The following is a 24,134-nucleotide window of genomic DNA, read 5'->3' as shown; positions in this document are numbered from 1 at the left end:
TTACTTGGGTTTTTTCAAATATTCCGCATTCTTATTTTCCATATACCTCAACTGTCGGTCAGAACACTGGTCAGAAGCTCCCCTGTACTTCCAAGAACTTGTTTATATATTTTGATGCTTTGTTTTTTCTCGGAGTGAAGGTTCGGGTCTACTGTATCTTCTGGTGCGTTGCACGGGTAATTGATGTAAAATGTCTCTCTTGTTTCCTTTCCCTGCGAAGGAAGTCTTTGCCTCAGTGTGGCACTTCTTCCTGTGTTAGACTCACTGCCAGAGCTGCCTCGTGACTTTCTTGTCCCCCCCGTTTTGGAGGAGTTGCTTCGCATTTTCCTTGCTTCGCCCTCTGCTCTAGCCCTCAGCAGGGAGCCTTCCCCGAACCTATTTGTCTTTCCATTTGGCGAGCAGTTCTCAGCGGCAAACACTGCAGGTGAAACCCGCTGTCCCGGTGGTGAGGGTGGGGTCTCACAGGCCGGCCACACTAGCGGGAGCCGCAGGGCCCAGTGGGGCCAAAGTGGAGGCCCGCGCTCAGCGTCAGGCAAGGCCAGGCAGGGGTGGCAGGACACTGGGAGTGGGCCTTCCTGCATGTCGCATTCTAGCTGCCGCATCTCCTCCCCTTAGTCCCAGCCTGCTAACAGAGCCCAGTGTTTTCGGGCCGGTCTTTCTGTGATCTTGAAAGATAGCCCCTTGCCCGCTCTGGGTCTTTCATACTCGTCATCTCTGAATTCGCTCTTTCCCTGCTCCGTTAAGAAGCACATCCTTCATTTCTATTGTAGTTATACCTATACATTTTGGGGTTGTGATTTACTCTCTCTGGTGTTTCGATTAATCTATTTCTGTCTTTTTTATTTTTATTTCATCAAGCTGTCAATGATGAATTGTTTAACCATGAAATAGCACTACAAGGCTTATAAAGAAAAACAGGAGGTCTTTCCCTCTCCCTTCCTCGCTCCCTCTCTGCTCCTGAGAGGCAACCCTTAAAAAATTTCTTGCTGTTTCTTCTGGCATTTGTCTTCACATTTCTAAATAAAATGATTTCTGCTGTTTCTTTGGTTATCAGTTATAGCTATGTTTTATTGACTTCCCTCATGACATATGAGTACGTAGCTTTGTTAGTTTACCATCCCTAAAGCTCTGAAACTTTATTTTTCCAATATAATTTTTAGTTAAATGAGGATTTGGTTTTTACTGCTGGGCAAAATAATGTACTTATACTTCTCTAATCGTTTAAAAAAATTTCTCGAAGCTAATAATGGCTTGTTTCCATATTTGATTAGTTTCTATATGCTTCATCAAATCCGTTATAGACTATCAATTGTTTCCAAACAGTTATATGTATCAGATAATAATTTATCAATTCTCTTCTGGTTATTTGGTTTTTCTTTTCTAGAGAACTTGCTCCAGGAAACTTTTTTGTCCTTCTCCAATTTGGATTGATTGCTTTCTTGCTTTGCCACTTGACGGTCATTCTGAAAGTTATCTTTGTGTTTTCCTGTGTTGGATTCCTCTGTTCTTAGTATTATATCTTCTTTTCTTGCTTTTTGTTTTCATGGAGCACATCCTTCCACAGCTTTCTACAGAAGTATGCGTGAAAGTAAAATGTTTTCATCTGGAAATGTCTTTACTGTAGGTGTCACACTTTTCTAAGAGCTCTGTCTTACTCCTCCTGTTCCTGTTCTCTGACAGCCTGTTCTTGTTCTATAGATACACTATCTCCCCTTATTTTTCTGAAGTTGTTAATATTTTGATTTCGAACACTGTTTTCTTTCTCTGCATGGTCTCAATTTCCTCCAGGTCCTGTTTTTCTGTTTAGGTCTTTATCTTTCATGTTTGGGCATCTCCTCAAACGTCTTGTGGTCGTTAGCGATAATATTTAAGATGAAGGTGGTAAGAAGCTGGTTGGAACCTCTGCGTATGTTTGTGGAGTTGTTGGTGGATGAATTTCACTGCAGGATGGTCAAGTGGAAAGCCAGTCTTGGCTGTGGGGGACTCTTGAACTCCTGGAACTGGAGGTCTCTCATTCTTTAGGTTCGAGTCCCAAATCTTCTATTTGGGAGCATCACTTAGCTGCTGGCATTCTGGAGGCAGGAAAGAGGGAGGGGTCAGTGAGCTCCCCATTCGGGATGCTCCTTTCTCAAGCCCTGTGCCTTGCTCCAGCCATTCTCTATGCCTGGTATCTCTAAGCCTAAAGCCTCTAATTCCATTTCTCCTGCCTGTATGCCTAGGAGAGGGGAGGGGATCTGGGAGCTGACTGCTGCACACACAGACTTTCAGCCCATCTCCAGGTTAGCCCTCATACCCACTGACACCACACCTGGTTCCTCTCTCTAGGTGCCCTGGCCTCATTCTTATCTTTCTTTCTTCTACAGAACTTAGCTTCTAGCTTCCTTTGCTCTTTAAAGCCAACTTATCACTTCTCCATCCATTTTCTGCTTTCTTAAATTGTTTTGATGTCCTTTCAGATGATTTTGATGTCTTATATGCAGTCGTGTCTTCTTTCATCTTTTTCCTTGTGCTCTTTTTTATTTCTTTGTAATAATTTTAGGGGATTTTAGAAAAGAGGAGAGATTAAATGTACACAGTGCATTCTCATAGTTAATTTTCAACTACTTGCCCCCATATTTCAGAAATGCCTTTAATGTCTAATTTGCTGATGGCTCCTTCCTTGCTTACATGCTGTCACGGAAGTATCTGTTAATTTCATCCTCCAGTTTAAACCGGAAGTTAATCTTGAGTGAAAGTCTGCGATGACTGCTTATCCCCACCAGAATAATATATTTATTCAAACAGTACAAAACATATTTTCAAACTTCTTGTTTCAAAAATTTTTAAACGTATAGAAAATTTTCAAGAGTAGTGCGATGAATTCTTGTATACTCTTCACTTTGGTTCACCACTGTTTCACATTGTTCCCTTTGCTTTCTGTCTAACCATCTCTCATTGATTTCATGACCTCCTACCCCCAGGTACATTCACAGTACAGATATCAAATTTAGGAAATTTAACATCAATACAAGACTATTACCTAATATTTAATTTGTAATCAAATTTCACTAGTTATTCCAATAAAGTTTTTTATAGCATTTTCCCCTAATCTAGGATCTAATTGAGGGTTATCCTTTTCATTTGTTGTCATGTCTCTTTGGCCTTCTTTAATCTAGAAAAGGCTTTTTAAATTTTTCATGACATTGACGTTCAGAGTGGGTCCAGGGCAGCTGTGTTATAGAATGTCCCCCCGGTTGGGTTTCTCTGTTGTTTCCTTATGATTAAATACAGGAAAACCCCAGAAGTGATGCTGAGTTCTTCTCAGTTCATCACAACAGAACGCACACGATGTTGCTTTGTCTCCATATTAGTGATATTCATTTTGACCAGTGGTGTCTGTCAAGTTTCTTCCAAGTTTTCTCCTTGAAATGAATAAGTAATCTGTGGAGAAATAGTTGGAGTCTGTGCAAGTATCCATTGTAACATAACTTAGTAGACCTTATTCTAAAAAGAGTCGCCCCTGCTGGAGGCCTGAATTATGCTGGCGTGGTTAAGATGGTTATAATACACATTAGAGTTCAGTCCTACTACGATGTTGTGCTGAAGCTAAGGGATAGGCCCTTTGCGTCTGATTCTTGTCTACTGATAACTAAATTCACACCTGGAGGGTGATCTTTCCCCTCTCCTGGCGCCACCGTGTATGGTTCTGCAGGTGTGTGACGCACCAGAACATTGTTCATACTGTGGACATGCTGGATTTTGTACATTTATCTTCACAGTTTTTCAGCAAATGGAAATAAAACATTTTGAGAAAAGGGGGTCTTTTTCTAATTTTCACAAAGTACCCATTGACTTTAGATGTGGGGAGTGGGTTATAATCCTTTCTTCCTACCAATAAAGTCAGGGATGGTGTTTAAGTCCATAGCTTAGGAACATCAGTAATGTTAGAGCTGCATGACTGAGGCCAGAAAACATGGGGGACTTCTGATGGGATGTGCTGGCTCGGGAGATGGGGAATTAGAAGATGCCCCATCAGGGATTTAAGAAAAATTATTAGAGAAGAAAAAGAACAGATGTGTGCACAAGCAGAGAAATCTACTTTAGATCATGTGTTGGTCTAATCGTTGCAGATGTAATAAATTTCTAGAGAAAAAAACTTAAGCAGAAGAAAATGAAAGCAGGTTAGAGTCAGGGCCATGAAATTCTTACAGCTGAAGCATCTCAGAGGAAGTCATTTTGGGTGAGAAGTGGGAGAAGAACGAATGTGTCCAGGGAAAAGAGGACTAGTTCAAAGAAAATCTATTGGAATGAAATCCTGGTGAAGGGTCTTGGTTGGGTCCCCTTGCCTTAAGATGAGCAGTAGGGCCCTGGAAGCAAGGGCAGCCCCGCGGCTCAGAGAAGATGCTTTGTTTTGTTTTCTGAGTGTTTTGCTCTCTAGTCTTGAGAACACACAACTTCATTGTGACTCAGCAGTTGAGAATCTCCATCCCTCTGAGTACCACGGAGCGTTGCCTGCCGGCTGGTGGTAAAACATACCCCCCGTCAACCTCAGCACCTCTTCTCTAAACAGCCTCTGCCAGATCTGTGCTCTCCTGCAGCTTACATCCTGGGGGGAGAGCGAGGATGCACAAGGGCACAGGTGAACCGGATCATTGCGGATAGAGATAGGTTATAAGCCCCCTGCCTAACCCTCTTGGCGTGCTCTGGGTCTTGCTGGCCTATGGCTGGTCTGGTGTCTATGTCCAGTTGCATAAATAGTTTATATGTATATCCACCCCTTCTGCTAGTTTGTAAATACCTCAGGAGCAAGTTTCACCCCTTTGAAGAGTGCTGTTCTCACGGTGCTGTATATATGCACCGTGTGCTCCATCTGTGCTCACTCGTGGAGAGGACAGACAGGGCAGCCCCATGGACAGACTCATGAATGGAGACTCAGACCTGTGCTCAGGAAGGAGAATTGACAGTCACCTAGTAATGATATCTACTTTTCTTTCGTTTTTTTTTTGTTTTTTTTTCTTTTTGGTCTTAACGCATGCCAAGAAAAAGGGACTAATAGGAGTAAATTTCTTAATTGCCTGTAATTAGCGTACAACTTAGAATTTCTGTACCTGTCAGTAGCTTGAATTCCGAGGAAGGGAGCTGTGTAGCGACTGGCTGTGGACAAAGCAAGTGAAAAGGTAGATGGAAATCACGCCCTCCCCACTGCCGCCAACGCTCTCTGCCTTTCTGAGTCGATGCAGCGAAAGGGAGGCTTGTAATTTTCCAGCTGAGAAAAGCTCTGAGCCCTCTCGTGATCTGGGTCTAATCTACCTCAGTCTCATTACAGACAGTATCTTAGTTAAACTTGTAGGTAGCTGGGAAGGTTCTGAAAGTTGCTGTGTGCTTGTGCTCTCAGAGCTCTGTGGATGGGCGAGATGATCTCCATGTGGAAGCTTCTGGAAGGAGGCACCCTTGACTGTGGATGCCTCTTGAGCCATCCCTAGGTGTTTTGCAGTTACTGATTGACTTTTCCTGATCTTCCTGGTTCCCTTCCCCACCTCTAACCCTTATGTTCTCTTTGCCTGGAACTCTCATCTCTTCCTTCAGGTCTCAGCTCACTGACACCTCCTCAGAGACGCCCTCCTGGATCTCCATTTTCTCTATCATGTACTGTCTCTTTGCCTTTCTAGGCTGCAAGCTCTGTCTTTTATCACTCTTTTTTCAAATTCTGGTACCTTCTTGATACATATTTGCTGAATGAATAAACAAGGTTAACCAAAGTGGGGCCAGATTGTTCTAGACTGGAGGAAGTTTTCCTTCTGCCTGGCCTGGAGGAAGCTGCCATCAGAAGCACCTATGTTGCCTCGTAACATGCCAGATCCGGACCACATGCTGCTTTATGAAGGCCTGAAATTGGGATCCATGTGGAGAGGAAGATTCAGTCTTCTTGTCACTCCCCCCACATCTGTGTTCCAGCTGTGATGACTGAAGCTCTGTCCCTTTCAGAGAAAAGTGCGTAGACTGGAGTTCTGGGGCTGGAAATTAATTCTCGATCTCAATAATGAAAGCTCATGTTAGTGACCATTTACTCTGCCAGGCACCATGCTCCGTGTGTAATACGCATGCTCTCTCTTAATCCTCAGACAGGCGTAGATTGTCCCTGTCATTTCTATTTTTAAAAGCGAGGAAACTGAGGCTCAGAGAGGACGAGCTGCTCACTGAAGTTCATGGGATTCATGAACGAGAGCACTAGGCCTTGGACCCGGTGGGTCTGTCTGATGCCAGAGCTTCTGCTGGCATAGTTGTGTTCTCGGTTCTCTGTGGTGCTTTCCTCCCTCTGTGTTTCCGCATCACAGTATCACTGGCTGGAGCTACGACATCTCGGAGGAAGAAAAGATCACAGAGGCCGTCTGTCTGGTCCCACTCCTGCCAGCCTTGAGGAGAAATGTAAGCCTGACATTTCCAGCCATCGACCATCTGCAGAGTGAGCACCATCACTTTGCAGTCAGTTCCTCACGTGGAACAGTGGGACTCGAATCTGCAGCTTACCAAGGCGGAGAGGGGCACAAAAGCCGGCCCCAAATCGTTTTTGGCAAATGCTCACAAGCCCTTTGTCCACAGGATAAAAGAAGCTATGCTCTGGAGTAACTTAAATATTAAGTAGAGTACTTAGCCCGGAAAGACACTTTGGGGACTTACTCTACAGATATTTCCTTCTGACTTACAATTAAGGTAAAACACCGAAGAGCCCAGGCCAGCTTTGCAAGTCCTCTGTCCCACTGGGCTTTGTGTTAAATGCAGCCCTCTCACAGCCTGAGGTTGCAGACTCATGGGACAATGTGGAATAAAAACAGTAGGACATGTTCCAAGATTTACCATACAATACAAATTGTGGACTAAAATCACAAGATGTTTCTCCCCACTCTTTCCCTCAAGTTCACCTACTCCCATAGTTCCTTAGGTTTGAAAGGATTCAAGGGCAAGGAGAATACCATCGAAGTAAGTAGATTGCCCTTCCTGGTGGTGTTTCTGTGGCTGCCCCACGTGGCCCAGTGTTAAGTAGCTGAACATTGCTGCTTGCTGGCAGCCAAAGTCAGCCCTCACCTCCTAGGGAGCTCCTTCTGACTTCAAAAAGCATTCCATGGGGTTGCAGGGGAGAGGAAATGGGGGACAGGCTCCCCACATGCGCTGCCTGAATTCATTTTCCGTCTTTGCTCTTCCTGGTAATTAGAGCCATGAGGGAGACAGAGGTGCAGAGAATTTGAGGCATTTCTCAAGGTAAGGTGCTAGAAACCTCAATCTTTGACTGAGAGATTGCATTCTCCCAGAAGCAACATTTTTAAAGCATAAGTAAATGTAATTTCAATTGGGAAGTTTCATATAGCAGATGCATAAGGTACACTGAATCAGTTAAGAAAATGCGTGTTACATATGAAAGGTCATCTCTGCATCTCTCAGGGCGAATCAGGCCCTTGGAGTGTTTCCTACAGTCTGACAGCTCTGCTGGTGACAGGCAAAGCCAGCCTGAGAAGGCGCTGCTTACAGGATGGCACGAGAAATGTGCCGTTTACAAACCCTTTCTGTGCGTAGCTGGAAAGCGTGAGTGAGGCGGGAGTAAACACCAGCTAGCCGGACGCCTCCTGATCCGGAAAATCGTAGCCGTGGCTGGCCTGTCAGATGTTTGAATTTTTTTCTTTTGCTTGTTAGAGTTTCTCAGAGCTGGAAGAGGTCTTTGAAGTCTTCTAGATAGTTTTCCATATCAAAAATAAAGCAACCTAATCCTTGTTTTGTTCCACTTTTATATTTTGAATGAATATAGTGATAATGTGATAAATTAAGTGATAAGTGAAAATATAGTGATAAAGATAATGATTAAAAGTTTTTAATTTGCAGACTTCTGGCAGAATTTTTAGCACAGTATAATAAGTTACTGCATGAGCCTACTTACTCCAACCGATTTAATAGAAACATTGTCATAATTTGTTAGATTAAATGAACAGTGATAGACTGAATTTTATTTTAAAATGTAGTCTGTCAAAAGATATTTATTGCACACCCCTGTGTGTACGGAATTGTGCTAGAGACTGTAGGCATCAGGGGTTTAGCATTAACTGACCAACTTAGCACCCTGAAGACCCCTGTCCCCTATGGCAGTGGCACATTCTGAGCCTTGAACGTGCCTCAGTTGTGATTATCTTGGGGAGGAATGGGGGGGCCCCCTCTCAGGGGCACCTGCTCTGTGAGTTGTTCCACAGCCATGCTGAGCTTGGCTCGAGTCAGTCTCTCTGTCTGTGTTTCTGTCTCTCTGCCCGTCTAACCCGTGGGGTGGACTGTGGTTGGAGTTGGGCTGGAGGTTTCCCTGTGTGAAGCTAATTGGCCCATTTGAGGCTTCAACCCAGAGTCTTGGACTTCTTAGCACCTTTCTTTAGACACCTGGGCTTGGCACTTCGGATGCGAATGCTCACTGTCAGTCATTAGGAATGATGCCCCGTTTCTCCAGGGGGCCATGGGTTTGGGCTGGCTGGCTGCGGCATCAGCACCAACTCACTCTTACAGCCTGAACCCTGGTCCTCGATGCAAACAGAGTCCAGGCATTATGGGGCCAGTATGTCCCCTCTCCCATTCCAGAGACAGCTCAGTGGGCAACACATCCCACAAGCTAGTCCACCCCACGATAATATGCAGTTGTTGGGAGTTCAACAATGCCTAGAGATTACGAAGCCATCGATGCAAATGTGTGAGCCACAAACCTATTTTTTGGTGGTAAACAAAAGGCTACCATGGTGACTTTTTGAGGAAAAACTTATCTTTCTCTGAAAAATCTCTGATTCTATGGGTTAATCAACTCTAATTTTAGAAAAACCTAAAAAATGGTTCAGCTTATGGCCTTTGTTAACTCAGAACAATTTTCTTTATGCTCTTAAATAAGCTCAAATGTCACAAGAAATATATGTATAAAGAAAAACATTTACTTTTTAGGGAATTCACAGTTGCTGACTTAGAGTATTTAAATATAAATCTGATATTCATAATAGCCTGAATCTTTGATGGGCCTTAAATTTGAAAGATGAACGTCAGAGGGGCCCGTTAGCCAGTTAGCAGGTCCAGAATAGTGACTATGCAGCACACTGACTCCTGTCCTCCCCCGTGTTCTAACAGCCGTCCCTAAGCCACTGCGGCCCTCTTTTATGAGCCCAGTGTGTCGTCAGAACCTTTCTCAACACAAGTTCAAGTCAAGTGACTGGAACTGGCCCTTGAGATGACATTCCTACACCAGCTCTGCTCTAGGTGGCTTCATTCAAGGAAACTTCAGCATGCTACCTTCTGTGGCCGAGTGGTTAAGTTCACACACTCTACTTCAAGGGCCCAGGGTTTCACCAGTTCGGATCCTGGGGTTGGAACTACTCGTCAGGCCATGCTGAGGCATCCCACGGAGCACAACCAGAAGGACCCACAACTAGGATATACAACTATGTCCTTGGTGCGGGGGGGGGGGGGGGGGGGGGGCGTTGGGGGGCGGTCTTGGGAGAAGAAGGAAAAAAAAAAAGAAATGGAGGTCCATAGAGGCTGAGTCATTGGCCAGATGACGTTCATGCAGCAAGCCCAGCATACCATTTATATGCTCTGGGTTTCTTATGCAGCTGTGTATGTCAGAGATATAATTTAGTTAATGGGGTAAGTTTTAAAAGGCCCACTGAAATTTCTAGATTCCTTTCAAATGAGGTGTAAGTAGCAAGGTTGTTAATAGAGCTTCTGCCACTTAGGAGCTGTGGGACCTTGGGCAGGTTTTCTCCTCCATCACATGGGGATTTGAGAGTACCTACCTGACAGGGCTGTTGAGAGGAGGATGGGGGGCGATCTATATAAAGTCCTCACAACAATGTCTGTACGTAACAGCTATTAAACATGTTAGTGGCTATTATTATTTCTGGTTATCGTTATTCTGAGGAGAATGCATTTTCAGAATGGGACGAAGTAATTATTATCATTACATTTTAGCATTTGAAAGTGTTATGACATGCTGGATATTTGGATCTATATATTATCACAATTTTAAGTATTATCATTTTCAGTATGTCATTTTATGTTGGCATTGTGTCAGAGGCTGGTGTCATATGTCAAAAGGGATTTAACTCATTGGCTGTATGTCATAAATGTGACACAGCACTGAGAATCAGACCAGCAGTACCTGTTTTTAGCGCATGTTGGGCATACCAGCGGGGCGTTCCTGGGAGCTGGGTGACAAGCTGAGCTGTGGGAGCAGCTGAACGATTTTCTGGGGAGCCCTGAAAGACCAGAATAAGAGATGATAATTATTCCCTAAAAACCAGTTTTCAGATGACCCCACCGTGAAATGGCACTGCAATCGCGCCGCCATGCAGAGGCCAACACTGGGCAAATGGCCCGTTACAGAAGGAGGTCCCGGGCGCCTTTGTTGAACGCTGGAAGCCGGCTTGTCTTCCTAAACAAAGCCACTGTACTGCTGCTCTTCTTTCAAGAATAAATTGAAGGCAAATGAAATGAATTAAGAATATTAGAAATGCTTTGTCTATCTTTAGGTTAGGTGGGCTATTGGAGAATACTTATATTTGGTTATTATTTTGTGATTATTGCTTTCGTATTTAGAGAAAATAATTGAAATAAATGGTTTAACTTACTTAGCTAAATTATTTTCACAAAGACACAATGCAAAATTTATATTTTCTTATTATAAATTATTCGTAGTAGAAGGCCACAAGTAAAAATATGGAACTGTTCAAAACGAGTATTTTTGTCATTAATGAGATGCTTAAGGGAAGCTAGGAAATTAACCTAAAAGTTTTGTATTTCTATCCCACTTCTTTGCAGTCACTGGAAAAATGTCAGCTTCTAGAAGGTAGCACACCACTGCCTCTGGAGAATGCTGGGCACAGCGCCCCACTCAGTTCAGCTGGATAAATGCAGCTTGATGGCGGAGAGGGTGAGCGCTGGGTTTAAGGCCTAGTGCGTCAGAGGACATGGGCGTGCAGCCGGGAAGCCAGGAAATGCTAAGGTAATGTGATTATATTACCTAGTTCCGGGACTGCATATATTCCTATTGGAATATTCCTGATTCTTTGTTGTTCCTTCTTTCACCCGATGAGTTAAAAATTAATCACATTGCATTTAAAAATGTATCATCTGACCCTCAGATTAGACATAAATTGAGTATATTTGACCAAACTAAGGGCAACTTTATCACGTAGTAGTTATACCTATAATAGCACAACAAATTAGCAGGATATACAGAAAAAGAAACAGACAACGTCACCACCAAAAAGTTGAGTTCATTGTTCGTGTGAAGTATTGTTGGAATTTGCTGGGTTTTGCTGGCTGCGGGTGTAAGCCCGGGAAAGCGCTGTAATGTAGCTCTGTCCAGGCATCTCACGGGGATGTGACTGCTTGGGGGTGGTGAGCAGGTCTTTCTGAGCAGATTCCCACGGCCCATGGCACCCTGAGTGTCATGCCCAGACCCAGCGTTTCTCCCTATAATAGTGGACACGCCCACGGGCACGCTTGCTCACACCATGCAGTGCTTCATTCCCTGACGACCTGCTGTGCCCTTAGCTGAGAAGCCTCTGCAACGGCCCAGCAGAGAGGGAGTCATGGGCTTAATGAAAAGAACCACGCAGCATTCGTTGAGTGTCTGCTATGCGTTAGACCCTTTACATGCGTAACTTTAATTTTTGCGGCCACACTGTGGGGTAGATATCATTCTTATTTTACAGACGAGGACGTTGAATGGGGCAGGGATAATTGTTTGTGTTGAGCAGGAACAAAATGGGACTGTAATTTTGTAAAGACTGTACTCCCCAACTCCCTGGCAGTTAGCTTGGGACCACATGACTAGTTCTAGTCAGTGGTAAATGGAATTGGCGTGTGTTACTTCCAGAGGGAACAAAGAAGAGGGGGTGTGAGGGCTCAACGCTCTCTCCTCCGCTGTCACAGCAACCCGGGAGCCACGTCTGGAGCCGGCAATGTCACTAAATAAGGCAGCCTGGATTGCTGAGTCATCACGTGGACGAGGGCCCCCTGCTGAATCATCCAGTTCACAGAGCACTTGAGGCAAGTAAAATTAACCTGTGTTGTATTTAACCACTGATGTTCCGAGGTTTATTTGTTACTGAAGCATACCCTAGCCTGTCTTGACTAATACATTGAGTCCCAGAGAAAATAAGTTACCTGGTTATGATGTCGTGGATGCTGGTCTAGAACTCCCACACACATCTATGGCTGCAGAGTTCCCTTTATCATTGCTAATGTTCTCTCTCTGGTTAGGACAGGCAGGAGGGCTGAAGTCCACTCTGCAACATTTTAGTGTCCCTAGAGTATGCTGGCATGGGACATTACAGTGTAATTTTCTTTCTTTTTTTTTTTGTTTTTGTTTTTGTTTTCTGGTGAGGAGGACTGGCCCTGAGCCAATCTTCCTCTTTTTTTTTTTTTTCTCCCAAAAGCTCCAGTACACAGTTGTATATCCTAGTTGTAGATCATTCTACTTCTGTGTGGGATGCCACCACAGCATGGCTTGATGAGCAGTGTGTAGGTCTGCGCCCAGGATGCAAAGTGGTGAACCCCGAGCTGCCAAAGCAGAGCACACAAACTTAACCACTTGGCCACAGGCCCAGTCCCTGTAATTTTCTTTGTCTTCTTCCTCCTCACCAGCCTGCCAGTATTGGTGAGAGGAAGCAAGTTGGTGGCTGGATTAATGGATGTCCAAATGATATTTATTCCCTCACATTTTTTTTTTTTTTTACCAATTGCCTAACTTACCAAATTAGGTGTAACTTAGGAAACAAAATAATTGCCCTTCTTGAGGGATGGTGACCAGATGACTCACTCTTCTTTTTCCAAAGACTAGATGGTTTGATTTGAGCCACTCATCTACACTCACGGGCTGGATCCATCTCGTGACCAGAGAATGCACCAGAGGCCTGAGTGGGGTAAAGGGAAGGAGTCAGAGCCCTGGATCAGAGAAATGGCATGTGAGATCCATGTGGACCTGAGCTTATAAAGTCGTAATTCCCCAGAGCTTCTTCACGACTCCAAAGAGTATCATGCCGGTTATATGGTGGGGCCAGAAAGAAGGCTCTGCTGCCCAGGATGGATTATACCAGGTTTGTACATAGTTATTCAAGAAGATTTGGTGATTTGTACTGGACATTCATTCACGTGTTCATTCATTGCTCATTTTTAATGTTTCTGGGTATTGAAAAAAGAAAGATCAATAAAACCAGCGCCCTTGGCCAGCAGTAGCTCACCATCTTGACACTGAATCGGACAAGTGAACCATAATAACAGAGCACGAGAGATAGTACACTTTGTAGAGACAAGCGTGGATTGCCATGGAGTGCCACTGAATCGCCAGAGCAGCCCCCTGATCCAGCTGGTTTGGGTGTGGGAGAGTCAGGAAGGTCTTCCCATTGGAGCAACCCCTGGGCAGGGTCTTGAAGCCCAACTAGCCCAGGCAAAGGGCTGTGCACGACATCATAAAGTCAGGGTTATTCTGACCTCAAGATTCTCTAGGGCAGCTAATCCTTAACCTCAGGGCCTTGAACCCACACAATCTATGGCTGGGTCTCAGGAGTACTATAAAACCCCTGCATGGACCCAGAATTTTGTGTGCAGCTAACTTTTTCTGATCATACTCTTACCAGATTCCCAAAGTTTTCCATGACCTCCAAAAGTGTTATCATCGTTCCTCCAGAGGACACAGCAGTTCTTTGGGAAGTCTAGCTAATTTGTGGTTGAGAAATGTGCTTGCCTGTGGAAATTCGATGGTGAAGATGAGTTCACAGAGATTAATTTCCCTCCCAAGAGTTTTCCCCGATATTCTTACATTGGGGACTTAATTAAACAAGATGGCTTACAATCTCAATGCCAAGGCATTGCTTGCTCACATACCCACAATGCCTGCACGCATACACGTGCACACATGCACACTAACATTTCTAGAAAATTCGAAAGATAAACACATAATTAAAATTAAAAGGCTTTCTCCCACCTCTCACTCTTCCCACATAGCTGAACACTATTAGGTGTTTCTTGTATTGCCATTAAAAAAATGTGTATCACATACCAATATACTAATATTTTTATGATTATGAATGAGCTCGAGCACCATCCCACACATCTATTCACTGTTTGTGTTTTTACTTCTGTGTGTGAATTACCTCTTCATATCCTTTGTCCATTTTTCCATTGGGTGTGTCTTTTTCCAGCTGAATTACATAAACCCTTTGCCAGTTAGGGAAATGGGCCTTTAGATCTTGCAAATATTTCCCCCAAATTACCTTTTGTCTTTTGTCTTTGTTTATAGTGTTTTTGTCTACCTTAAGTTTTTAAATTTATACATATTTAACTTTATCAAAACCTAGGAAATTTATTGAGAGTTAGACTAGATCTCAAGCTCCCTTCATGGGTAAAGAAGACCCTATAAATACGAATGACCACAAAACCTGGAGGAATGCGTGTCCAATGGTGGATTTGCGTGACTTTAGCAGGTGGGTGAAGGCCACTTCTGTTGTCAAGGTCTTTCCGGTGATTCTCTCGTCTCTCCTCTGAGATGCTCTCCTCGGTATTCTAGCAGCTAAACAGTTGATACTGCAATCAAGATATGATTTTCAAGAATGTCTTTATTACTGTCAGAGAAGTCCTATGGTTCACTACAGTGACTGACTTTGTAAAACCCAGTCTCTAGCACCACGCCTGGCACTCAGAAATGTGCTGGATGAGTCTATGAATAAAAGGAACTTGATTCATGAAGGGGTGGACTTCTCTAGGAAGTTTGGTGGGCTCAAAGACACTCTAAGACTTTTCCAGGGGCAGGAGAAGAAAATAAGAAATTGGAATGAAGACGTTAAATTACTTTGAGGTAGCTTTCAAATAATTTATGATACAGTTTTAAGCTCTTTGTAAAACATAGATCATCATACTTTGTGAGCTTCTACAGCTATAAAACTTAAACTATTAAAGAAAACTCCATCATCTAATGACAGAGCTTCTCAAAACCTTGATATGCCAATGAATCACCAGTGAGCTTGTTTGAATGCAAATTCTGATTCAGTTAGTCCTGGGCTAGGGCAGGACTGAGAGTGTGCATTCCCAACAAGCTACTTGTGCCCAGACCTCACGGTGGCCAGGCCCTCAGACACATAGCTCCTGGACGTTTTCCCCACGCCTGCTGTCTTCTGCTTCCTTTCTTCTTCCTTCCTTCCTTCTCTTTCTCCAGGCACGTGATCCGATGGTATTTATGTACTCGCATACACATGCTTTATATGTGTCTTTATATTTCTAAAACATTAATTGAGAAATAGGCCATTGTTACAGAAACCACAATGTACTTCATGCAAAACCATTGGGTACAAAGGCAAAACATTGACAAATTGGTACTTTCTTGCTTGGTCACGCCTGATTTAAGGAAATGAACCCAAAATTGGCTATGTGAATTGGAAATTGACTTCAACCACATTTAAATTGTTCTCTTTAAAATATTAGCAGCTGAGTGTGTAAACCAATATTTATTTTCTAATCAAAGGTTTGCGGCAAATGGTTTATAAATGAAAGAAATGAGGGAAGAAAGCTTTGAAATGGTTCTAGTAATAGAAATGGAAATAGGATGTTTTCTTTCTCTAAATGGCAGACACAGGCCTCAACTAAAATTCATCCTGCTTTAGAAAGAGGAAATTGTATGAAAAACTCACCACTGTATAAAGGTACGAGGCCAGCACCTCTGCCTCTAATCATCGTGAGTATTTTCCGGTGGAAAAAAGTTGAAGATCCAGCTACATTAAGAGAGAATCTATTAACAGAATAATTGTATGGAGAGGACCCATTAAGAAAAGCTTCCAGAATTCCATTATCTTAACTGTCACTCGCCACTCGGAGTTGTCTTGGTGCTGTGTGTTTTCACGAATTACCCGAGCTGTTTGTTTTCCCTTTATCCGTCATCGCGCTGTCAGCGGGGCCATTCATAACAACTTTTGGCAGCTCGTCAGGGGAGTTCAGAGCTTGAAGAGGACCCTATCAGCTCTCACACCTCATTGTGTGAAACTGTTTACCAGCATGGCCTTTTTCTGTAAATATTACGAGCAGGGCCCTGAAAGGGCATATGTGTGAAAACAAAATGGCCTAACTGTGTAGGGCCTGGGCTAGATGGCAGATCTGAGTTGGCTGAGGATTTGCAAGTCCTTGTGTTTCCTTTATTCTACGGAATAATACCTAGTCGCCGGTCTTGAAGTCTTGTGTATGCTGGCTAATTAGACAATATTTAATTTGACTTCACATTTGTGTCAGTTTGGTGAAAGTGAGACTTTGTAATTAGGGAGTGCAGATCGGGTTTCTGTCACAATTCTACTCCTTGCTGTAATTTAATGCACACTTTTCCAGTGCATTGTCACACTTGATGTGCTGAGTGTCCGCCACCCCCCATCTTTTATGCTTCACTAGTAACAAGGTGGCCCCTATTATACAACCAACAGCAAATGGACTCGGTCTCCTGGACTTAACGGCCTGACGTTTCTGCCAGATTCACCCATCAGAAATAATTTCCCATTTGAAATGAATGCCAGCAACTCTCCATTGAAGCAATATCACCAACCTGCAAATGGCTATGATTTTTTTTGGTCTTTATTTTCACTGAAGTTATATATGCACAGATTTTTAAAGTGTAAAATAGTTCTAAGTTTTGTGGAGAAAAATAGAAGTCCCAGTTCCCCCTCCCCAGAGGCAGCCACTTTCAACCCTTGTGGCAAATTTTTTAGAAATTGATTTCACAGTGAGAAAAAGGTTGTTTCAGTTTGCCAGTTTTGGGATGTTATAGAAATGGAACCGTTGTGACTTGCTTCACCCACTTACCATCAGGGTAGGTTTTCTTTTAATCACTCTTTTTTAAAACCAAGGTATAATTTACATACAATGAAATGCACAGATTTTCAATGTAGTTTTAACAAATGAATACACCCACGTAAATGTTCACCAAACTGTGGGGCATTTCCATCGCCCCAGAAAGTTCCCTCATACACCTTTGCAGTCAGCCCCTCTAGGAAGCAGTCAGTTTCCTTATTTCTTTCATCATAGATGAGATGTACCTGCTCTGGAACTGCTTTATGGCATCATACAGCGGTGATCTTTTATGTCTGGCTTCTTTTGCTCAGAATGACGTCTTTGAGATTCATGCAGAAATTTATTCCTTTTAGCTACCCAACAGTGTTCCATGTATGAGTATACCACTGTTTGTAAATTCGCTTATTGATATTCGTTCCGTTTTTTCCAGTTTTGGGCTATTGGGTTGTCTTTTTATTATTGCTTTGTAGAAGTTCTTGTATATTCTAGATCACAAATCCTTTGTCAGCAATAGGCTTTGCAAATCTTTCTCCCGGTCTGTGTCTTATCTTTCCATTTTCTTAATGGTGTTTGATGAGCAGAACTTTTAAATTTTGATTATGTCCAATTTATGATTGTTTTTACAACTAGTGCTTTTTGTGTCTCAGCAAAGAAATCTTTGCAGATTGTGCACGTATTCTCCTGTGTTTTCGTTTGGAAAACACTGAAGCTCTATAGTTTCAGATTTTACATTGAGGCCTCCTATCTCAATCGAATTTTTGTGTATGGTGTGAGGTAGAAGTCATGTTTTTTTCTTTCTTTTTAAAATTTTTAATATGGATATACAATTGTTCTAGAATCATTTGTTGCAAAAACTTCCCTTTCCCATCGGGTGTGTGTGCCTTTGTTGAAAATCAGTTGACCGTACATGTATGGATGTATTTGAGGGCTTCGTGCTGCTCTGTTGACTTGTTTATGTCTGCTTATGAAAATAAGACAGTGTCTTCATTGTTATGGTCTTACAGTAAGTCTGGAAAGCAGTAGTATAAGTCTTCCAAGTTTGGTCTTCTTTTTAAGGTTATTTTTATTATTTTTCATCTTTTGCATTTTCATACACATTTACAATCAGCTTGTTAATTTCTACTAAAAGCCTCATGGAATTTTGATTGAGATTGCCCTGAATCTATTTATCAATTTGGGGAGGAATGACACTTTAGCAATGTTAATTTTCCCTTTCCCTATATGGTTGAAGTTTTTATTTAGTATCTTTCTATGCAATATGTAGTAGTTTTCAGAATACACGTCTTACATATCTTTTCTTAAATTTATTTTTTCGTAGTTTATGTTTTTCCTGTGATTGTAAATGAATTGTTTTTTAACTTCATTTTCTAATTGTTTGCTGATAAAAAAATCGAAATAGAATTAAATTTTGTATATTGACCTTGATTCCTATGACTTTCTTAAATTCACTTTTCAGTTCCAGTAGTTTTTTTGGGCAGATTCTCTAGGATTTTTATACATACAATCATGTCAACTGCAAAAAAGACAGTTTTATTCCTTTCTTTTTAATTTGTATGCCTTTATTTTTTCTTACATTGTTGTACTAGCTAAGACCTCCAGTATATTGTTGAATAGATGTGGAGAGAGTGGATATCTTGTTCCCCAACTAAGAAACATTCAATATTTCTCCATTAAGTATGACATTAACTGTTGGGAGTTTTTTTGTATATGTCCATTATGAGGTTGATGAAATTCCTTTCTCTTCCTAGTTTTTTGAGAGTTTTTTTCATGAACAAGTGTGAAATTTTGTCAAAAACGTTTTTGTATCAATTGAGATGTTTTTTTTTCTCTTTGATTCTGTTAATGTGTTGAATTACAACTATTGATTTCATAATGTAAAACCAACCTTGCAATCCTGGCACAAGCTCTGCATATTAATAACATTTATCCTTTTCATATAATGCTGAATTTGATTTTTTAATATTTTATTGAGGACTTTGTGTATTTATTCATACAGGACATTGGTCTATAATTTCCTTTCTTGTAATGTCTTTGGTAGATTTTGGTATCAGGGTTATGCTGGCCTCATAAAACAACTTGAAAAGTATTTCCTTCTTTTTTCTCAAAGAGTTTGTGTAAGACTGATATTAATTTTTTCCTTAAGCCTTTGATAGAATTTGTGAGTAAATCCATCTGGGCCTGGGGTTTTCTTTGTTGAAAGGTTTTTAATAATGAATTCAATTATGAAAATAGATATAAAACTATTTGAATTGTTCTATTTCTTCTTGTGCTAATTTCGTCAAATGTACTTTTCAAGACATTTGTCCCTTTGTTCTAAGCTATTGAATTTATAGGCATAAAATTGTTAGTGCCTTCGTCTTCTTGGAGAAATGACTCCCTTGTCATTCTGTAATAAGCCTCTTTGTCACTGTAGTATTTCTTGTCCCGAGCCCACTTTGATGTTAATAAAGCTACTTCAGCTTTCCTTTGAATAGCGTCTGCATGGCATATCTTTTTTCAATCCTTCCACTTTTAACATCTCCATGTCCTTATATTTATAGTGGTATTTCTGGAGGCAGCATATAGTTGGTTCCTGCTCTTTAGCTAATTTAACAATCTCTCTTTTAATTTGTGTGGTTTACATTTAACGTGATTATCAATATGGTTGAATTAAAATGGACCCTCTAACCAGCTATTTCTATTTGTTCCATTTGTTCTTTGTTTCTTTTTTTCTTTGTTTTTGCCTTCTTTTTGATTAATTGAGCACTTTTTATGATTCAATGTTGTTTCTAGTATTGTAATATCATGTATACCTCTTTTGAAAAAAATTAAGTAGTTGCCTTAGAGTTTACCATATACATCTTATTAAATCAAATCTACTTTCAAATAATATTCTCTTTTGTGTCTAGTATAAGAACAACAACTTCTCCTTCCCATTCTTGTTTGTTAGCTGCCACATATTTACTCTTTCATATGCTAAATACGCAATACTACTATTTTTGCTGTAGGTAGTTATCTTTCAGAGCAATTAAAAGTAATAAAAAATGAATTTGAACTTTGTTTAGCTTTAGTTATTCCATTTCCTGTGCTTTTAATTTCTTTGTGTAGGTTCAGGTTGCTGTCAGCTATTGTATTCCTCTGCCTCAAGAAGTCTCTTTGGCATCACTTATAGTGTGGCTCGACTGGCAAGGAATTCACTCAGATTTGTCTTTTGGTTTTGGTTTTTGGTTCAGGAAAGTCTTTATTTCTCCTTCCTTTTTTTAGAAACATTTTTACTGGGTGCAGGATTCTGACTTGATGGATTTCGTTTTCAGCTGCAGAGACCATTCCATTGCCTTCTGGCTTGCATAGTTTCGGATGGGAAGTCTACTGTAACTCTTACCTTTATTGTTTGTTCCTTTCCATGGGATGTGTCTTTCTGCACTGGCTGCCTTCATCATTTTCTCTTTGTCTCTGGTTTTCAGCACTTTGAATGGGATTTTCCTATGGTGTGGGGGTTCTTTTGCAGGAAGAGCTTTTCTTCTGCTTGGTGTTCTTTGAGTGTCTTGGAGCAGTTGTTTGGTACCTGTCATTCACTTTAGAAAATTCTCACATATTATTTATCCTTGTCTTTTTTCTCTGGCTTGGCAATTACACACAGGTTAGATCTTCTGGTGCTGTCCCATATCTCCTGGATGCTCTGTTGCATTTTGAGCCCCACCCTCCCTCCTTCCCCACCGTTCTGCAACCAGTGCCAAAACTGTTATAAACCTAGTTTCCAAGTATGTGAGGGTCGGACCGAAGAGATTGTGTTGTTGTTGTCTCTGCTCTTCTTCTCCAAACCCTTGTGGGTTTATCCCTTTAAAAGATTGTTTTCTGCCAGGACAAGTGAAAGTAGATACCTGTGTGCAATCTTCCATCTTTACCTGGAAGTCAAATTTGAGTTTCATTATTTAAATTAAGCTTAAAATTAAGGACTAAATTTTCTACTATCTTTGAAGTGAACTACTCTATTATATCTTATTTTCTCATTTTAAAGGATGCTTGAATTCTCAAAAACAAGGGAAAAGAATCACAAATAATAGCAGCTAACATTTATTGTACGCTTATTGTGTGCTAGTGTTGTAAATGCTGTTCTTGTGTTAACTTACTTAGTTCTCACAGCAACTTTACAATATAGACACTCTTATTATCCTCATCTTTACAGATGAAGGTAAACTGAGGCACAGTTAGATTAAGTAATTTGCCCAAGATGCAGAAATAGAAAATGACAGAACTTGGCTTCTTAGCCACTAAATTCTAACTGCCTTCAACAAATGGGAATAATCTTTGGTCTTGGCCTCTGCAGCCCTTCCTGCACTAGTGTCACCTCTCCAGGACTCAGTCTGTTAATCAGCAAGTACATACCTAGTGTCTGTTACGTGCCCAGAATTTTTTTGTTCACTGCAGTGGTATAAAGAAATATGGCAGGGCTGTTTCCTTGAAGGAGTCCACATCTCTCCAGAGAGAAGGCCCCCGCACATCTGAAAACAAGCTTTATGATACAGAGTGGTGTTCACTGGATCTGGATGCTCAGGAACCACGGAAAACACGTTAAAAATGATGGTGGTTATTCAAGAATTTGCTTGGTTCCTGCATTACCCATACTGCTTTTCACTTTTCCTTTTCCCTCTTTTTTGCACCTTAATTCTTAGCTATTCTACTGTTTGTAAATACTTCTTTCACAGAGCTAAATAAGAGGATTGTTTATAAGCTCAAAAGATCTTTTTAAAAGTTTAAAGTGGAAAGAGTCTCAAATTCTTGGTCACAGTGACGTGTATGTATGTGTGTGTGTATAACTTGTAATGTATATATCAAAAGCAACATATATATCCATATGTCTATTTCTATATATGTACCTTTTATCCCAACTATCTTCTTTCCCCGTCAAGATGGATAACTGAGAACTAAGAAGTATTAGCGTTTGGTGTTCCCTAGTATTTCTGAAATAGCTGTGAGTTAAGAAAGCCTTTAACAGATAAAATATTATCTTTAGATTTGTTAGCACAGTCTCTGACTCTTAAGAGGCACCTTACAAATATTTGTAGTTTCACTGATTGAATGAATGAAATTGAAAGGATCCCAATGTGAACCTTTTTATAAATAATATAGAAAATCCTCATGAGTTTGTTTTTAATTTGAAGAGATTCTCTTTTTTTTTTATTTTTCCTTTTTTTCCCCAAAGCCCCCCAATACATAGCTGTATATTTTTTGTTATGGGTCCTTCTAGTTGTGGCATGTGGGATGCTGCCTCAGCATGGTCTGATGAGCAGTGCCATGTCCACGCCCAGGATTCGAACCAGTGAAACCCTGGGCCGCTGAAGCTGGAGCACTCGAACTTAACCACTCGGCCATGGGGTGGCCCCTGAAGAGATTTTCGTAATGCAATGCACATCAACATATCTTAGGGAGAAAGTTGCCAGGAAGGGCCAGAGGATTAAGGGACTGGATTCATTCTTAGCTTATGACCACCCCCTTGCCAGTGCAGTCCCTGGCAGAGAGTAGGCACTGAATAAATATTTGTTGGATGAAAAAGTTACTCATTTGACATTATTTACTCTGATGCTGAAGGAAGTCTGTATGCTACCTAACAACCTATCCTGAGAGTAGGCTGTGCTCAGTAAGTGTTCAACAAATGGTAAATAAATAGTCATTGTTATGCAGAGATTTCGGGAGTGGAGGCTGAGGCCTTTTGAATCTATAAAGAATCCTGACAAGAGTCGGGAAACCTAAAGCAGAGGTGTCTGAAGACTTCCTGTGTTTCTCTTCTAGCTTTAAGAAATTCGAGTGACATTTGTATGGCAACATGGGCACGTGGAAAGAGATGGGAGGAGATGGGAGCTGGAAGTTCTTTCCACTTTTAGAGAAATGCCCTCTACCAAGGATTTATGCAACAGGGCGGCATAGGCCCACCCTAGCAGCTCAGGATGAAAACAGCCAGAGACAATGGGATATGACACAGTAATGAGTTCTCATTTGTCACGTGTCGCTTGCTGATATGGTCTAAGGAGATGGTGTTCAGTAATTCTTAGAAATTATTTACGGGGCAGTTCCTCTGACAGTTTTCAGAGTACCTCCACATGCTCTATCTGTTTTAATTTCCACCACTGTGCTATGAGGAATCTGAAATAAATATTATCATTCCCATTTTATAGATGAGTAAATACAGTCTGAGAAGTGAAATGACCAGCCCCAAGGTCACTCAGCTACTCAGTAAATGACTGGACTTGAAGCCAAGTCCTCACTCTGGGTTGATTCTTTTTTTCCATGAGACGAAGCAGCCACTTTGTTTTACAGAATCCATCTATTTTGTTAAGTGCTTGCAAACGTGCTAGACCTTTAAGAATTTGTGTTTATAAGATCATTTAGCGATCAGTAGCAGCCACTAAAAGAGGCAGACTGTTTTTTTAAAACTTATTCTCTTTTTGGTCCCACAGGGAACAAAGTTTGTCCTCCTGATACACCCGATCTGGAATGATCAATAAGGAACGATCGGTGGTCAATAAGGACACATCCACGCGCTTTCGTTAAAATACTCTGAGTTTTCAAGGACTCCTGGTTGACTACAGGTGGCCGTGTGGTTCTGATGAAGCACGAGGCCATGGATATTTGGAGCGGTCACTCTGTGCAGGGTCCAAAGCTGCAGAGCAGAATGACTCAGGACAGACAGCAGGGGAACTCTAGAAGGCGTAACCTCCCCAGCAGATGAGGTCTTGATGGATGACTCCTGATTATGGAGTCCTTTTCATTTACATTCTGGGTTGTTACCAGGAATAAATCCTACTGTTTCTAATTAATGCACTCATTGTCTTTGTTTTGAATGGAAAAGAGGGGAAAATATATTGATACTTCTGTAGCAACACAGGAAATATGCTTAAACTGGAATATCTTTCTCCATCACAGGTAATATTAATCTTTACAGTTCTCCAAAGTAAATAATTATTGTATAGTTGGCTTTCTATTAGTATGGATTGGTGGTATCCTTTGTGAATTTCCAGGTGACAATTTGTTGCAGGAAGCATTCTCTCGAGAAACCGTTCTTAAGATTATTGTCCAATTCCTCAGTGAAGAATTAGGAGCCAAACTGGCTAGGCTAAACACACAACCAGTTAGCAACAGGCTGATCTCGTCCTTCCGGGATTCTTAGCTGTCCGAGGACTGACTGATGAGGCCACAGAGGGCTCCTTGTCCAGCGAGTCCTCCCGTGGGAGGGGAGCAGCCACACCACAGCCTGTCCTGAGTGAGCCCATCTTGTGTATTTCCAAGTTTACAAGTGTGTGAGCCTTGCACACGCACCCGTTCCCTCTGAGGAGAGGATG

General features: G+C 41.6%; 1 long non-coding RNA gene across 7 annotated transcripts in view; it reads left to right on the top strand.

Moving 5' to 3' along the window:
* Window positions 1–23,612, top strand: part of LOC102148326 (uncharacterized) — a 60,280-nt gene extending 36,668 nt beyond the window's left edge. For all 7 annotated transcript variants that reach the window (XR_011436862.1, XR_002806769.2, XR_011436858.1 and 4 more), the window contains 4 exons: window positions 10,807–10,990; window positions 11,870–12,042; window positions 12,831–13,091; window positions 23,253–23,612. This is a non-coding gene — a long non-coding RNA (uncharacterized lncRNA). The remainder of the gene's footprint in view (window positions 1–10,806; window positions 10,991–11,869; window positions 12,043–12,830; window positions 13,092–23,252) is intronic.
* Window positions 23,613–24,134: the final 522 nt, after the last annotated feature.

The sequence above is a fragment of the Equus caballus genome, chromosome 3 (assembly GCF_041296265.1).
Source record: "Equus caballus isolate H_3958 breed thoroughbred chromosome 3, TB-T2T, whole genome shotgun sequence".
In the NCBI taxonomy this organism is placed as follows: domain Eukaryota; kingdom Metazoa; phylum Chordata; class Mammalia; order Perissodactyla; family Equidae; genus Equus; species Equus caballus.
Note: the sequence above shows the minus strand (reverse complement) of the source record. Positions and strands in the feature narration are given on the sequence as shown.